Source organism: Citrus clementina, unplaced genomic scaffold (genome assembly GCF_000493195.1).
Source record: "Citrus clementina cultivar Clemenules unplaced genomic scaffold, Citrus_clementina_v1.0 scaffold_4, whole genome shotgun sequence".
In the NCBI taxonomy this organism is placed as follows: Eukaryota; Viridiplantae; Streptophyta; class Magnoliopsida; order Sapindales; family Rutaceae; genus Citrus; species Citrus x clementina.
In genome coordinates this window covers 13,002,905-13,020,808 of record NW_006262274.1, presented here as the reverse complement: position 1 = coordinate 13,020,808, position 17,904 = coordinate 13,002,905, and the positions used below count along the sequence as shown (strand labels likewise).

General features: G+C 32.7%; 2 long non-coding RNA genes across 2 annotated transcripts; one reads left to right on the top strand and one right to left on the bottom strand.

Annotated features, from left to right (window-relative positions):
• Positions 1 to 7,473: 7,473 nt before the first annotated feature.
• Positions 7,474 to 10,940, bottom strand: LOC18044991. Its single transcript, XR_002906020.1, has 3 exons — positions 10,543 to 10,940; positions 8,264 to 8,375; positions 7,474 to 7,687 (listed from the first exon to the last, which is right to left on the bottom strand). It is a non-coding gene; the product is annotated as an uncharacterized LOC18044991 (long non-coding RNA).
• A 3,025-nt stretch (positions 10,941 to 13,965) lies between these two features.
• LOC112099226 lies at positions 13,966 to 17,054 on the top strand. The gene is made up of 3 exons (XR_002906036.1): positions 13,966 to 14,150; positions 14,319 to 14,368; positions 16,625 to 17,054. It is a non-coding gene; the product is annotated as an uncharacterized LOC112099226 (long non-coding RNA).
• The last annotated feature ends 850 nt before the right edge of the window (positions 17,055 to 17,904 follow it).

Here is a 17,904-nt window from a genome sequence, read left to right as displayed (position 1 = left end):
AGTATTTTTGGCTTCCTCTTGTGTTGCTGGAAATGGTGCTGGAAATGACCTATGTTGTTGCCTTTCTTCATGTTGGTATAAATGACTCTGTTGTTGGCTTTCTTATGCTACTGGAATTGAACTGATCATGGTTCATTTGTGTTGTACACGTTGCTGGAATTTAGTTTTTATGTTGCTGTAAATGACTTGTGTTGTTGCCTTTCTTCATGTTGGTAGAAATGACTATGTTGTTGGCTTCCTTATGCTACTGGAATTGAACTGATCATGGTTCATTTGTGTTGTACATGTTGCTGGAATTTAGTTTTTATTTATGTTGGACTTGTCACTCTCGAATTTGATTAAATTATGTTTGCTGACAATTATGAATAATTAGTCAATATTATCCATTTCATTTTCTTTGTCGGTGAATTTTTTATTGCAATATTAATTTTAATAATCTAATTAATTAGCTAATTTATGAAATATTAATTTCTAATAAATCAATTGCAGGATTGTTATTAAAATGATAATAATTTCATGGTGCAAAAAAAATATCCATTTTTTATTAATTATAATTTCAATTTTTGATTTAATTGAAAAAATTCATTTAATTATAATTTGCATTTCTTGCCAAATTTAATTTTCCCGCCAAAAATTCAAAATATGGCGCGCAAATTTTAAAAAAAAAAACCAAATTCAAATTTATTATATTCCCCTCCACATAAAGTTATGACAGTTATGTGACTAGTAATATTTATCACAGATTATGGCTGGTATTGTTCTGTCATCAATTTTTTACACTGGTTACAATAACGGTATGAACAACCGTCATCCACCCCCTACTATGACAGTTTTTGCTTGTCATAGTAGGCATTTTTTCTTGTAGTGTATGTTTTAACTAGGTTTTGGTAGGAAGGAAAAAGAAACCAAAACCTAGTTAAACACGATAAAATTTGTATTAAGGGTAAAAAGGGTGATTCACGTAACGTATGGTGCGTTATTTAAGATGGCTTTGGGTGAAGATTAAGAGTGAAAGGAGGAAGTGAGAGAGACTTGAGAGACCTGGATCTGGATTGATGGTTAGCTTATTGAGTTGTATTTAACCTGCAAAATAGAAAAGAGAGGTTAGAAGTAGAGTCGGTGGTGGCCGACAATCACATTCTGATTCTTAAGTCAATTTATGGATAATATTTTTGTTGTTAAGAGCTTGCTAGCCTTTAATAATGGTGGCTAGAGATTGAAAAAAGCCTCAATCATTTTTGTGTGTATATTCGTTATGAGTATTCATGAGTGAGAAAAATAAAACTAGAGCGCCTTTATATACATCGCCTTGGGTGTCCTGGCCACCTACCACCTCGAGACTTTTTATTGGCCAGCCCTAAAGGATATGTCATTCCTTTGGCTTGTATATTTGTTTGGAATATTTGGAGCATGCTTGAAAAGTAAGGCATCATTTGCTTGATTTGTTCCCTTTCACAAGTGGCGCATACTATATGCGATAAAAATACCTTGGTAGAGGCTATATAATAGACCATTGTCCTTGGTGTGTTATCTTTTACTTTTTTACAAGTATGACAGCCAATTGTCCATTCTTTTCCAGCAAGATATTTCTTATTTAATTCTGCCAAATCAAATATTTTATGCGATAAAGATACTTTATGCATCTACTATTCTAGATGATTTCTTCATCCATTTCACTTCTGATATGGGGTACTCAACATACCAACTCGATTATCAAGTGTACTTGGTATAGGTTGGGTACCTCCCAATGATCTCTTATAGTTATATCTTTCCCCAAACAACATTCATCTAGTTTCTTTTGGCGAAAGTGGTTGAGGCAAAAGAAACTCGTAAAAGAATTGTTAATGACCTGTGGCAATATTCGGTCCTCCTTTATGGATGGTTGAGTAAGAAAAAAGAGTACTTTGATTACCTATTTTTTGGTCTTATATTTTCCTTGTTATTTACCCTTTTGTTATTTCTATTCATAAGCTTTGTATTTGCTCATCTGACATTTTCTTCTCGTTTTGCATAGTGGTTGACAAATAAAGACCAGTCCAACGAAGACTTCAACTCCTTTATCAGCCGTTTAAGAAGTTGTTCCTTGATTATCTCAGGTTCTACCTCATTGAAGGGTACCCTTCCTCCTCTAGCCCTGATAACAAAGACAAAATTACAAGCTCCTCTTCTAATGGCTTCAGGGTATTCCGGGTACCTGGAAAATGAAGATGGGTTCCTTCTTCTCCTTGCCAAGGACTTCGTTAAAGGTGAGCTCGATCCAATGGCCAACAAGAATTTTTCCCACCGGGCTGAATGCCTTCATTACACTTCTGACAACATCACTCTCGAGGTGGCCATGGAGATGGACAAGTTAGGCTTGGATGAGTGCTATAACCGAGCACTCAAGGCTAGCCAGGATGTGAGTATCTTTTGCATGTTGTATCTTTATGTTTTCTCCTCTTTTTTTCTCGTTCCTCTAACCTTGGGGTACTCTTTGCTATAAGTTACCTTCCTTCTAAGTCACAACCTCTAAGATCTCACTGCTATCGGCAGCATTCAGTCAGAGAATGAAAAGCTGAGAAGATAGGTTTAAAGCCGCCAATCCCGTAAGGAGCAAGACTTTGAAGGGGTGCCTTGACAAAGTTTCAGAGAAAAAAACCCGTATAGTAAGGGACCTCGAGGATTTTCAAGCTAAGAATGAGGACTTGATCTTTCAGCAAAAGAATATAACTAACAGTGCCTTTGAGCGCATTATGACTGATGTGTGGAGTGTTGACCCAAGGTTGGTGGTTTAAAGAGTAAAAAAGTGGGGTAGATAAGCTATCCTTCCTGAAGGCAATCGATGATAGCAAGGCTCTTGGCATATTACGACCTAAAGTCCACAGAGGTCATCTGGGGTACCCCAGCCGAAGTCACAATCAGGTACCCCTGTTGTCGATACTCATACTTCCACAACCTCTAGCACTTTTATTGATCCCCCATTCCTGAGAGATGAAGGTGAAGACAACCAACCCACTGCATAACTAGGCTTGGCACTACTGCTAACTTGTTAGCACTTTCCACTGATTGTGTACTTGGACCTATTTTCTTTATTTCCAATTTGCTTTGTTTTGTTAAAACACCCGAACTACTTTGATGTTGTACTTGCGAACTCTTTTGATTTTGTGACTATCTTGTGATGTTATCTTTACTTTCTATAGATTTTCGATGTTGTCTTCTTGATGTATTCTAAAATCTTATTCTGCTTATATGGTACCCCTAGTACCTATCAGCGTTAACATTCATGGAGCTACCTCTTCCTTCATATCGGAGTAACTCGGTTTCATCGTCAATAAGGTGATTCATCCACATATACTTGCCTTATATGAGATAGTCGTAAACTTCACAATCAGCCACTCGCTTGTAACCAAAAAAGCAATATAGAAAATGATCAAAGAGGTTGTCGCCCACCCTTATAATGGTCGAAACCCTCACCATGTGCCATTCGCTTGTAACTAAGTAAGCAATATAGATAGTGATCAAGGAGGCTGTTGCCTACCTTCATATGAGATGGTCAAAAACCTCACGATCTGCCATTCATTTGTTATAAAGTAAATAATGTAGATAGTGATCAAGGAGACTATCATCAACCGTTGTAAGTACTTTAAGCATCTGATTCATGTGATTACCCTTCACTTGTAAATTCTTTGTTCATTGCTTTAACTTAAGCAGGAGAATAGAGGTGTGGGCATGTGTGTACCTTAACAAATCTTCGCCCTCAGGTCTCATTTGACCTTCCCTCTCTTCATTTAAATAAACACCTTTTCTTGGTCGATCGAACAAGTTGCAGATGATTTCTCCTTTTTTTTCCCTCAATCTGAGCTTGGTTTGATCGTCTTAGCCAAGATCGGCAAAGAACCTCAATTGTACTTGATTTAATCAATCTCTCAACACTGTGCTGCATCATAATAAACATTGTGCACAAGGAAAATGGAGTTAGTTTAATGCTGAATATGCTCTTACTGGATAATATTTCAAATTACTCATCTATATTCTATAATCAACAAGTGAATAAAAGAACATATATCATCGTATTTTGGAAAAAAATATATGCATTCATAGGTAATGGAGACATTGATCATTACATGACACTACATTGTTATTCTAAAAGGAATGAGAGATCTCGGGATATCCTATTCTTCTCATTAAAGACATAGGAAATTAAAAAGTGTAACTGACAGGACTATGGTACCTTGGATACTCCACTAGTATAAACGCTTATTACAAACACATAAGAATTAAAGAAAATAAGCAAAATAAATAGAAGGATTTCACGTGTTATCCTTTTAATGGTAGCATGGCTTCTCTCTTCAAGGGCTGTTAATTACTACTCTTGTGCCTTTATCATGCTATGTAAATTTCCCAGACTTATACTTCTTTCGAAGTGGAGGTTGCATCTCTTGGGTACCCCAGGATTGCCCCAGACCCAGAGACATTGGCGAATTCAGACAAATAATCATTAATAGTTTAAGTTGTGGTGATCGAGTGAAGCCTGGATGTTTTGATCGGGTACTTCTAATACTTTGGTTTAGTGCTCGTGTCAAACGCTTGCTTACAACGGCCTTTCTCAATAGATCTCCAAGTCTGCCTCATATCAGCTACAAATTTTGTGACGCACCCTTTGAGAATCATGGATTCAATTCGCTCTTATAAGTGAAAAGCATTTAGCAACAGTATGATCGTAATCCTTGTGATGTGCACAAAACTTCACACTAGACTTTATGTTGGGGTACCTCTTCATGGGCTTGGGCAAGTGAAGTAGACTATTGTCGTAAATCTTATAGAAAATCTGCTCCGAGGAGCAATTCAGCAAGTGGTAAGACTCAGACCAAGGTTTTGAAGGTGGCCTTTTATGTTCTTGCTGTGATGAACTCTGCAGGGGGTACCCGGGTCACACCAAGTGTATTGCATAACTGATGTAAGTGGGCTGCATAACCGATGTACCCTAGGTGAAGGGATTCTATCTTCTTAGGTTTCTCTTTACTTTTCATGATCTCCACCTTATCTTGTTACCGTTTGAAATGGCATTTCGTGTCCATCTCAATCTGTTATAAAGCTCAAGAGTAGACTTCACTACATGAAAGGGGGCATTTTTTTTAAAGAACATCATAATTTGCCCAACTGGATTCTCAAAGTGGGTCAATATGTGTCGGTGATCAAACGCCCCAATTCGTAACACCTCTTGGTGAAAATAAGTCACGTACTCAGTTAAAGGTTTGGATTCCTCTTGCTTAATATAAGCAAGTTTGGAGGCTACTGGATCTTGGGGGAAGCATAGGAAAACTCATGAATAAATCCAAATACCAGCTGATGCAAGGAGGATGCACTACCTACCTTCAAGGATTGAAATCACGATTTGGCAGGGCCAGTGAGTGTGTGTATAAACATCCTATACATTTCATTCTCATCAATACCTTTGATAAGCATCTGGTCACGGTATAACTTGGCGTGCTCTGAGGGGTCTGTGGTACCTAGATACTAAGGTATCCGAGGCATGGTGAATACTTCCGAAAGAGTTGCTATCCGAATCTCCATAGTGAATGGTGAGTGGTATGCTACTGGTATTGGAGTACTAGAGGCACCGTGCATTTCAGAGAGGTACTTTACTTGAGCTTCCAGGCGTTCAATTTTTTCCATGACTAGTCAAGGTACCCCAAGTGCACTAGAGGATATCGCTACCATTTTAGAAGCTCTTAAGAGGTTTGGCTTATGTCGAAAATCCTCACGTGCTTGTTTTGTATGCTGGGTATCCGGAATACACTGTGAGTAGCTAAGGGTTATAAGTCGTTTTTCATTTAAGCCCGTAGGTTGAAACATAGGTTGGGTACACGACGGTCTATGCCATGGCTTGCTTCCTTCAGGTACCTCTGAGTGCGGGATGACTTGTTTTTCAGTCGATGTTGACGAAATATCTCGAACCACAGAAGTAGCAGCTAGTTCGGGTACCAAAGAGTGCATAGCTTGAAGAATCGTATAAGCAAGCCCCTTAAAGTGCTTTTAGGAAGTGGGCTCCTCCATAAGGGGAACATCGATATATTGTTGGATGGAATTGCCCTAATTGAGCCGAGATGCTCTCCTTGTTGAATCACCTATCTCATCATTGTTGTGGTCTCCCACTCTCTTCAAATCTTCCTTTATGTCGTTAGAGGATTCGGGTGCCATCTTTTTGTGAGCACACCCAATGACTGGTTTGGCAACTGTTGTGGAGGCTTTTTATGCGACTCCTCACCCAGACAATGCCAATTATTTTAACTAGATTTTGGTAGAAAGGAAAAAGAAACTAAAACCCAGTTAAACATAATAAAATTTGTATTAAGGGTAACAAGGGTGCCTTGCGTAGCCCAGGGTGCATTATTTGAGATATCTTTGGATGAAAATTGAGGTGAAGAGAGGAAGTGAGAGAGATTTGGGAGAACTGGATCTAGATTAAGGGTTGGCTTATTGAGCTGTATTTAACCTGCAAAATAGAGAAGGGAAGTTAAAAGTGGAGCCGGTTGTGGCTGGCGACCACACTCGAACACTCAAGTCAGTTTATAGATAATATTTTAGGTGTTAAGAGCTTGCTAGCCTTAAATAATGGTGGCTGGAGGTTAGAAAAAACCTCAACTCTTTTTATGTGTGTATTTATTATGAGTATTAATGAGTGAGAAAAATAAAACCTGAGCGCCTTTATATGGAGTGCCTTGGGTGCCTTGGTCACCTGCCACGTAGAGAATTTTTATTGGTCAGCCCTAAAGAATATGTCATTCCTTTGGCTTGTAGATTCATTTGGAGTATTGGGAGAATGCTTGGAGAATAAGTAAGGCGTTATTTGCTTAGTTTATTCTCTTTTACACGTGAAGCATACTGCCTGGATACCTCAGCAAAAGTTGCCTAAGGACCACTGTCCTTGGTGTACTGTCCTTTACTTTTGTAAATATGACAGCACTATAAGAAAATAGATAATAGGTGACGGGAAATAACTATAATAAAAAAGGGTGCATGACAGACAGTTTATCTGTCATCTAAGTCACTGTCATTAATTTATAACAAATTTTTTGTCATGAATTTATGATAATTTGAAATGATCATATGTATGTCACAACACATTTTAGCAGGAAGTTCAAAATTATTTAAATTTTTTACCCAAATTTTTAAATTTTTTGGTGGGAAAATTGAATTATTTCAAAAATCATTATCAAAAATAATAATATTGATTTGAATTTTTAATTTTTAAATTTTTTGACAGGAAAATTAAATTATTTCAATAATTATTATAAAAAATAATAATATTGATTTAAATTTTTTAATTATTGTTTTAATTGCGTCATCATCATTTTAATTTTTTCCAAATCCCCAAATCATGCAAATTTATTTTCAAAAATAAAATTTGTAGAACTAAAATAAATTTAAAATCTAATGATGATAATTATAAAATAAATAATACCTACATGAAAATTTCATGATCCAAATACAAAATCCATTTAACCATACAAACTACGACTCCCTCAATCCTTCAAGTATTCATATTACACCAAAAACTAATTTATGTAAAATATCATTCGTTTCAGCTCTTTCTTTTATATAGTGATGTAACCTTCAAGCACAACAAGAGAAGCTGGCCTTTCGTTAGTGCGGGTAATCCTTTCAATCTTTATCACAATGCCAAATCACTATCTGCATTATATTCCTGCTCTAAGGAAAATAGTAAAATAGTAAGCATTTTAACTATGAGGTAACATACACATCTACACATGAATTCAAGTGCCATACAAGCCATTTCCATCCTAACTTTAACCAACATTGGCCCCATAAGACAACTCAAAAAGCCTAGCAAATACACATAAAAACATAGCCATTGTCTCCCTTATCTAGCGACCACCAATCCAAAGTAGCAACAATAAAATTATTATCATTTTATGCTACTGAAAATGTTTCATTAATGAAAACAATGCCTTCAATAAACATTTCCAGCCATTGGTGTCATGCATGAATTGGAAAGAATGTGAATCACTAAGAGTGAGTGGTATAAACATATTCTAACAATCGTTTACTCCTAGTATTACAAATGTTTTTCAAGTTCATATGTTTCTCTAATGATTTTAAAAAAAAATGAATAAGCAAACATCATAATGTTATAATCAATAAACATGAATTGTTTACACAATAAAAGTAGATATAGACAAGCTTTATCGGGCACTTGACCATAGAAAGCATCTTTCTCAGCAATGTTTATAGAGCTAATCAACAAGCTACTTCAACTTACATAGAAATCCTGCTGATGACTATGCAGATCTTACTTGGATTGGTGCTTTAAATATCTGTTAGGGTGTAGTCTCCTTCAGCTTTTGAGTAAAAGCTCAACCAACAGCATATGCCTAACAAAGAAAGTTAAAAAAAGGATGAAACAAGTTGAACAACAAGTAAATCTAAGAAAAATAGTAATTGAAGTCATCAAAAAATAGCTACAAAAAATAACATCTAATAACAGCAACAACTAGCAAGTAAAACAACAATAAACAACAGATGATAAATAATAGTAACCAGCAAGTAAAATGGCAATGAATGGCAGGTAAACATGAGACAATGAGCAGCAAAAAAAGCAATTAACAATAGGTAAATCTAAGGCAAATTTGAGACAAATAGCAGCAAAAGATAGCAAAAAACAACAGCATAAAACAACAAGATTTCAACAGTAAATCTCATATAATAAACTATCAAGGCGTGTGAATTTATGCACTGTCCTAAAGACTAAATTCCACTCCTCTAGAATCTAAAACTAGTACAGGCATGGGTCATTTTACATATTTAATTCATATGCTATCCGTTACAATTTTATGAATAAAATTTGGTAAAAAAGTTTGAGCTTACAACTAATTCATAGGTACTAAAACAGAGGTCTTCATTATTATGAAAATAATTTTATCAACATCAAATAAAAGCAAAGCAAAGTAGAACTATTGCAAAAGGACCGACGTGACCTACCAACTTAAGCACATAGTTTATCCCTCCTTTAACTTTGAGACTCATGATCTTAAATTTATCTTTATTTTTCTAGTCCAGTGGTTGTTTTCATTGCTCTTAGGATATTCCACAAACTTGAGGACTATACAACATCATATATAAAGAAAAAGTAAATCCCAAAACCAAAAAAACATACTGCTAAACACTTGAACAAGCACTCAAGAACATTGCCCCCCCCCCCCCCGGCTTTTCGTGCGCGAAAATTAAGATAACAAATCTGAATACAAAATAGTATTTAGAGATTTTGGCAGCATTAAAGGTGCATTTTAGAGGAACAAAAGAACAATAGCTACAACAACTTTGTAACTAAATTCCGAAAGACGCAAAATTAAGTTCGAAGGAAGATTGTTGATTCTTACATGAAACTCCTTCATGTGTGATGTCAACCATCTAGCACAAGTGGGAAATTATATTAACGTAAGTTTATTCATGATGATTACCTAGACATTCAAGAATCTAAAAAATCAGAAATGAACTTCAAAAATACAAATGACATTAAAATACAAGTTAAGCTTGTATAAATAAAAACACATCCTATGTCAATTTTGAGTTCCCTATTTTCTCTAAGGGAAGCATTTCGTACAAGAATTCTGAACTCCAAATTTACATTTCCAAAACTCTTCTCCCCCAACTACATGCAACTACATAACTAAAGTCAATAATATTGGTCCTTTAATACTTGAGTTTCAAGTCCACCTAATTAGAAAAAAAATGTCTCCTCATCTCTTGGAATCTATTTTTCATATATCCCAAAACCAACAAACTTTACTGTAATAAAGGAACAAACAAACATTAATTATAGACTAAAATGCCAACCTCAAAATATATATTCTCTATAGCCTTTGCTCATTATTACCTTAAGAAAAAAAAAAACCAAAAAGAAACAAATAAATAAATAGTGCTGAAAACTAAGAACAAATATGGCTTGAAAATAGGATCAGTTTCTAAAGAAAAGAAAATTAAACATTCCTCACATGCCTTGGATCCTTGATTTTCATTATTATTATTATTATTCCATTGCATTTGCTTGGCCAAGCCAAGATCCCTAATCTTTTCAGCTATCTCAACATCATTGTCACTCTCTTTAATCAACTTTTCAACAGGTTTGATCCTTTCAGCATTCTGTCAAATACTTACTAGGCATAATTATGTATCAACATTTTATTACAGAACTTATTTTCAAGACTTGTTAGAAAATTACATCTAGAAGCGGCAAATAGTTCAAGTCTTCAAGGTTTACAATAAAAAACAAAATCAAGCCATAAATGGACAAATAACCTAAAAATTATTATTTAATAACTTGTAATCAACCTAGGAAAAAGAAAAATTAAATCAAAACCCACATGCATTTGCATTTATGCTACCCAGATTTACCCCACATATATTCCATTTAACCCGAATTACAACATATATAATTTCTTCATGCAATTTCTACAGCAAACTCATTCAATTTTTATGTATACCCATTCAATTTCTGCACCCAACTTAAAGAACGAATTTAAAAAGACTCAAAGTATTTACCTTGCAAGGCGTTTGAACTGCTTGTGGTGATGGGGAAATGATGAAAGAACGATGCGAAACAATGACAAAAGGATGGTGAAATGACAGCATACGACGGAGAAACAGGAAATTTCGATTAAATGAGTGAGGATTTTGGTAGAATGTCTATTGAACAGCAGAGTGTGGACTGCATGAGTGAGGGTTCGATATAGGGTTTCCAAAGTTGAGAGGGTTTCATTGTGACTAAGGAAATTTCGATTAAATGAGTGAGGATTTTGGTAGAATGTCTATTGAACAGCAGAGTGTGGACTGCATGAGTGAGGGTTCGATATAGGGTTTCCAAAGTTGAGAGGGTTTCATTGTGACTAAGGATGTGAAGAAGGGAAAGTGTTACACTTGGAACAAATTTTGTTTCGGGAAACTTACTCTAAACGGGTGCATTTTGCCTTTTTTTAATTATTTTTTAATTTTCAAGTGCCAGATATTGTAAAACGGAGTGCTTTGCTTTTAGTTAAACAATAAACTCAGTCAAATGTGGTCAAAACGGTAGCGTTTTGCTTTTCCTTTTTTAAATTATTAAAACACACCATTTTGTTTTTAAATAAAGTAATACATCAAAATTTTTGGTCAAACATGGTCAAAATTATTTTTCTATCGTATTTACTTGATAGAGCAAATTTCCATCACGATTCTATCATAAATTCATGATAGATAATAATTCTATCAAAAAACCATCATAATTTCGTGATAGAAAATAATTCTATCATAAAACCATCATTAATTCATGATAGATTGAAAATTCTATCATAAGTCCGTCATAATATTATGATATAAGTCATTTTTTCCAAAATCTGTCATAAATTGTCCATCATCTATTGCTTATTTTCTTGTAGTACCAGCTGTCCCTTTATTTGATTCTGTCAAATCAAATATTCTCTTTTGGGCGATGAAAATATTTTATGCAACTAATATTCTAGATAATTTCTTCATCCACTTTACTTCTTATATGGGGTACTCCACATACCAACTCGATTATCAAGTGTACCTAGTATAGGCCTTGTACCTGTTAATGATCTCTTATAGTTATAAAACTCTATCATTAAGCTTATATCTTTCCCCAAAATTATGTTTTCTTATTATTGTTGATTTTATGTTGCCTAAATGTAATACTACTTTTTAATATATTTTAACCCTTCAACTCAATTCATTAATAATTTTTCCCAAAAAAAAAATGAAAATATTGTCTTCATTTTGGGATTTTAAAAGATAATAGAGCGGCTTTATTTTATGGTTTTAAAAGAGGGTTTAAGCAAACGAGTAAACGAGCAAACGTAGTCAGGCTGTGTTTACTTTCTGGAGTGGGAGTGATAAGTGTGGATTCCTCTCACTCCAGTGTTTACTTCAACAAATTGGGAAGGATTGGGAATCCCACTCCGTGGGCCCCACCCATTTTTGGAGTGGCGAGCGGGAGTAAGACTCCCATGGGGAGAGGTGGGAGTGGGAATCCACTCCCACCTCTCCTTTTTCTACCTTTTTTTAATTTAATTTAATATTTTATATTTAATAAAATAAAATAAATATTATTATATTTAACTAAATAATAATTTGCATTGATTATAAGTTAAAATTAATTAAAAATAATATTATTATATTAATAGAGAATTAATAAATATTACTATATGCTATCTTTATTTAATAATATAATATTATTATATTTATTTTAAAAATAATAGTACTATATTTATTTAATATTAATAATTAATAATAATAAATAGTTTATTCTAAGAAAATATTAATTTTGTACTAAATAAGATTATATTAATAAATAGTAAATTTAATATAATTATATTAAACAAAATAAAATAATGTTTCATTTTATATTTACCCTTCTTTTTATTAAATTTACTATAATGATATTTAATGAATATTTAAATAATATTATTATATTTAACTAAATAATAATTGGGTTTGATTCTAAGTTTAATTTACTTTAAAATAATATTATTATTATATTAATAGAGAATTAATAATATTACTATATACTATCTTTATTTGAAAATATAATATTATTATATTTATTTAAAAATAATAGTATTATATTTAATTAATACTAATAAATAGTTTATTCTAAGAAAATATTAATTTCATACTATGTTAATAGTAAAACTATTTCATTTATATTGCCCTTATCAACAATTTTTAATTTATATAATTAAAATTAAAATTAATAAAAAAATTGTGATGTTCATAATTAAGAATATTAATAATTATTATAAATTTACAAATATAATAAAATAAATTTTTATTCATTAAATATATTTTTTATTGACTTTGTAATTAGAAACTATAATTCTTTCAATAAAGATAAAATTGTAATTTGAAAATATTTACTCCTAATCCAAGACAAAGTAAACACATAAATTGAATTCTAATCTCCATTCCATACTTCCATTCCAGTGCAAGTAAATAACATACTCTCACTCCTACTCCACACTCTCAATCCTAGGATTCTCACTTCTCAAGATTCTCACTCCAATCCAAAAAATAAACGTTACCCCAAATAATCCAATCGTGACAAAAGCCAATGGATAATTCCTCTCTAAATTCAAAGCAAACGCAGCAATTTCATAATGTAGGCTCTCTCTCTTTTGAGTTTGATTATGGATTCAATTTAATTTTAGTCCAATGAATTTGGTTATTTATAGGTTGATTCCGATTTCTATGCATTCAGTGCCAAAAAGAGAGGGATTGATGACAGAAACGACCTTTCAATTTGAGTTTTTTAGGGTTAGATAGGTTTCTAGTTTAGATAGTGTCTCAGCGTTTAATGTGACACCAAATGTTATACTTTTTTGTGAAGAGAACTGGATATTGCATTATCTAAAAAAATAATAATAATAATGATAGTGACGATGATAATAATAATAATGAGGAAAAAAATGAAGATGTTGATAATTGGAGGTGCTTAGGTTGTGTAATTTTTTAACAGGAGTGAATACTAGTAACTATCATTGGAGCTGAATCAAGCTGTTTCTTTGTTATGTCTATCGGTTTTATTTTGCTCTAGCTTGATTGTCGCATCAGCACTTAAATTCCTGAATTCTGTTTTACTGCTTTTTGGGGTTTAGCTACTACAAATGAATTTTGAATTTAAGCACCCAATCATATGTTGGCTGTATAATTTGATTCAGTTTGACTACTATAATTGGATTTATAATGTGTTTACTTCATGGAATAGGAAATAGAAATGAATGAATGGGAATAAAACCTATGTTTATTTGGCAAAATGCTGTGAATGAAAATAAAATATGTGAGTCCCACATAATTTGAGAATAAAGAATGAGAATCTTATTCCCACGAGGGAGTTGAGAATAGGATTCTCATTCCCTGAACTAACCATTATATCCCTCTCATTTTTTTTATATTTATTGAATTACCCTCGTTTAAAATGAAGCCACTTACACGATTTCTATTATCAAATTGCAAAGCCCTTGAAACCTAACCATCAACGAACTTCACAAAACAAGTCGTTTGCCGTCGTTCTGCTCCCGTCTCCAGCGCCACCTGTCCTCGTCGCCTCCACGCCGTTGACCTGCTCTTGACCCACTTCCGTCTCAGCCGATTGAAAGGTTTTTTTTTTTTTACTTAATTTTTGTTTCGACTCTCTTTGTGCTTCAAGTTCTCTGTGTTTCATGTTGTTTTGCTTCTCAGTTTCGTTTGTGTGATTAATTTAGTTTAATTTAATTTAGTTTAATTGATTATTACGCATGCAACACCACTAATCGTCGTTTCGACAGTCCTTCACTGGTCAACTTTCTCTGCAAAGCTTTGCTCTTTAGCTTCTACGGTACTCTCTCTCTCTCTCTCTCTCTCTCTGTAATTTGTGTTATGGCTTTGCATTTTTATAGTACTTTTCTTTATTATTATTATTATTATTTTGGGTATGATATGGGTTTTATTCAATTTCATCTGGGTGTTAATAAATATTAGTGGGAATGATTTATTAGTGAGGATTGGAATAGTAAATTGTAAAAGTTGAAGTGGGTAATGAGAAATTGCTTTGAGGCTGTTCATTGTAGAGACAACCCATCCTAAAAGAAAAGGGTGTTGTTTTCTTTTGATTTTGGAAGAAGTTTGCCTGGGATCTTTTTACCTTGTTTTTGGTTGGCTTTGCTTGTGTATGAGGGAGGCTAAACTCTTGAGGTATCGTTTGTTTAATCCATGAATATGCTCTGTTTTGCTGGTTGGTTGATTGATAATTATTGGCACAGGATTAACTCTTGAAATTGATGAGAATATGTTTTTAGTAATCCTGAGATGCTGTGAGCAGTGTGGATATTATACTGAATATCTTTTGATTTAGCTGGAATCATGTGAAATTAATCTTATGGTTTTAAAATAGAGTTCCTGAGCTTTTCGCTGATATGTTTCATGTTCAAAAATTCTTAAAGCATGAATTGTTATGATTTTTCGAAGTTGCAATACTGGTCCTGGAAAATTTCAATTTTCCGCAGTTGTCCTCACTTCTACAATTTATTTGGTAAACTAAATAGCTTCCATAAATTATAGGAAATTTTATTTCCATATGTCTACATGTCTATTTCCTGTATATTGTATTTCGTTATTTTTAACCTTTTAAAAAAAATAAATAAAAATAGTAATGTTTGGTGCTGCAGTTTCTGAAGACTGTTTTTCATAATTTCAGAAGCTGAATTGGGAGTCAGTTTGGGTTACTTTGTGATCATTAAATGCCTTATTAATTTTAATAAAAATTTCTTGTTGTCTCCTCTGTTTGTCAAAACTGGAAATTTTATTTTTGGACAAGTGTAACCAAAGATATGAATTTTTGAGGTGGGTAATAGCAGATTTTGGAAATTTTGGACAGGTTTGTTATACCCAAAATAATAATACTTTAAAATTAGTTTCATAAGTCTATAAATTCTAAATTTTATGTATATCTTTACCGGGTATGTTCTCTGTCATTAAAACAAGAGAAATGAATTTTTTTAGTCCTAATGAATATTTTGTGAATTTTCAAAGTTGTGGATCTCTGTTTTAGTTGTTGTTGGACAGTTTTCTGGTTTTGGTTAAAAGTCAGTTATCGGAAATGCTCCTCACTTGTGTTGATTTTATGGATTTTTATGAGTAATGCCACACCTGTGCACAGTAGCATTGTAAATTTTCATGAATTTTTGACATATATAATTGATTTTATCATTATTACCTTGGAATTTTCTTTTTGTTTTATGATTCTAGAAATATTATTTTACTGCAGATATTATGTATTTGGGAAAATATCCACCGTCCACCCGTTTTTTCCAACTTTTTTAAAAATCCACAATTCTTTTTTTTTTTTTGCTGGAATCCACCTAAAGTTACATTTTGTTTAACTTTTTCACTTCCGTTTGGAATCCGTTAAGAAAACTAACGGAAATTTAAAAAAATGACCATTTTAACCCCCAAAACGAAAATAACAATTTCACTCTAAAAATTGTCAAAAATAATCAGATTAAATCTAAATATTTTCCCCATCGGTCAATAAAGAAATTAATTCCACAACCATCAAATGCAGGTTTTTTTTTAAATATGTATGTAATTAGAATGCTAAATTATAACAATAGTATTAAAAATAGCTCAATTTCGCAAACCATCAATTGAATTTAAGATAAGTAGAGTTTTATTATTCATTGAGTTATAATCTCTGGTAGTTAAGATTTTTTTGTACTTCATTAGCGTACCAATAATGATATTCATCATTAAATCTGATTATTTTTGGCATTTTTAGGGTGAAATTATAATTTTCATTTTGGGGGTAAAATGGTCATTTTTTAAAGTTTCCGTTAGTTTTCTTAATGGATTCCAAATGGAAGTGGAAAAGTGAAACAAAATGTAACTTTAGGTGGATTCTAGTAAAAAAAAAATAAAAATTGTGTATTTTTGAAAAAGTTGGAAAAAACGAGTGGACGGTGGATATTTTCCTTATGTATTTTGCTTTCTAAAGCTTTTTATTTTGAACTGTATAGTTATTTTTGTTTTTATGAGAACTATTGTTGGTTTCAAGCTTTATATAGTAATTAATTTTTTATGTTATGTTGAGATATAGGAGTAACTCGGCAATTGACAAGAAAGAAGAGAGTCTTGGTAGTCATACAAAATGTGGTTATGATGTTACAAATGATATTGGCTGTGTGTACTGCAATCTCACCATATAGGCATTCTAATTTAGGATGGGCAAATCAGGTTTCGGTTCCGGTTGTTTGGTTTAAATTCTTCCATAACATAACGGGGCGAGGTTGCGCGCGAGCCGAGTGACGTAGTTTGGGTTCCAAAATATTCGAGTTGGGGAATTCAACCCATTTCGATTGAAGCTCAAGCCCGAACCGAACTGAAATTTTGGGATTTAAATTTTTGGATTGGTTCAGATTGAAAATTTGGTTGTAAATTTTCGGTTTGGATTGCAATTCAGGTTCGACCTTAGTATCAACAGTATGAATATTTTCTGCACGGTACAATGTTTGGTATTTTGGATGCGACTTCGACTCCTAACACATTGCAAATTTAAAAGAAAAGAGGGCATTATTACCTGTGCATAGATTCGGTTGCTGTTTAACATTACTATGATTTCTATAACAATATGTATGCTTTAATCTCAATTTCTTACCCTTAATGAATAGAAATCACAGCTTTAATGGAAAAAGATTTAATGAAAAATCTTTTTTTACCCTTAATGAATTACTAACAAACGACATTTAACTAACTAACGGTGAGTTAACGAAATGATATTTTGGGCTATTGTTTAAAAAATAAGGATGAAATGAGCTATTGTATGAAACTCTAAGGATGAGAATAGCTTTTGCCCTTTATAAAAATATTTATGTACATAAAAGAATCTCGCATGTTGAAAAAAAAATTGAAATTTGGATTCTAAATAGTAAATACTATACTCTTCACCTTTATTTAAGTAAGAATAGTTGTATTTTGAAAATTTGATGACTTTTTTTATATTTTAAACTTGTTCTGCTTTGTACTTAATGATTATTATTCCGTCTATAGTGCAACAGTTGCACGGTACCCCACTTTTTGTCTTTTTTCAACTCAGCCAATGGATATGGATCAATGGCTAAAGTGTTCAATTGATTATTAACACTTAAGTCCCTACTGTTTATTATAAAATCATAAAAGCTACAAGTTTTTAAATATTCACTTACATAATTTCTGTTGTTTTAAATTTTTTAAAGTTTGATCCATTGACTTAATTTGATCATAAAAATGATTGATGGTGTAAATATAATAATTTAATATCACATACAATTTTTAAACACATGAAAATTTGATAAATGTAAATAATATTTTTTGTTATATAATATATATTTAATGTAAAAT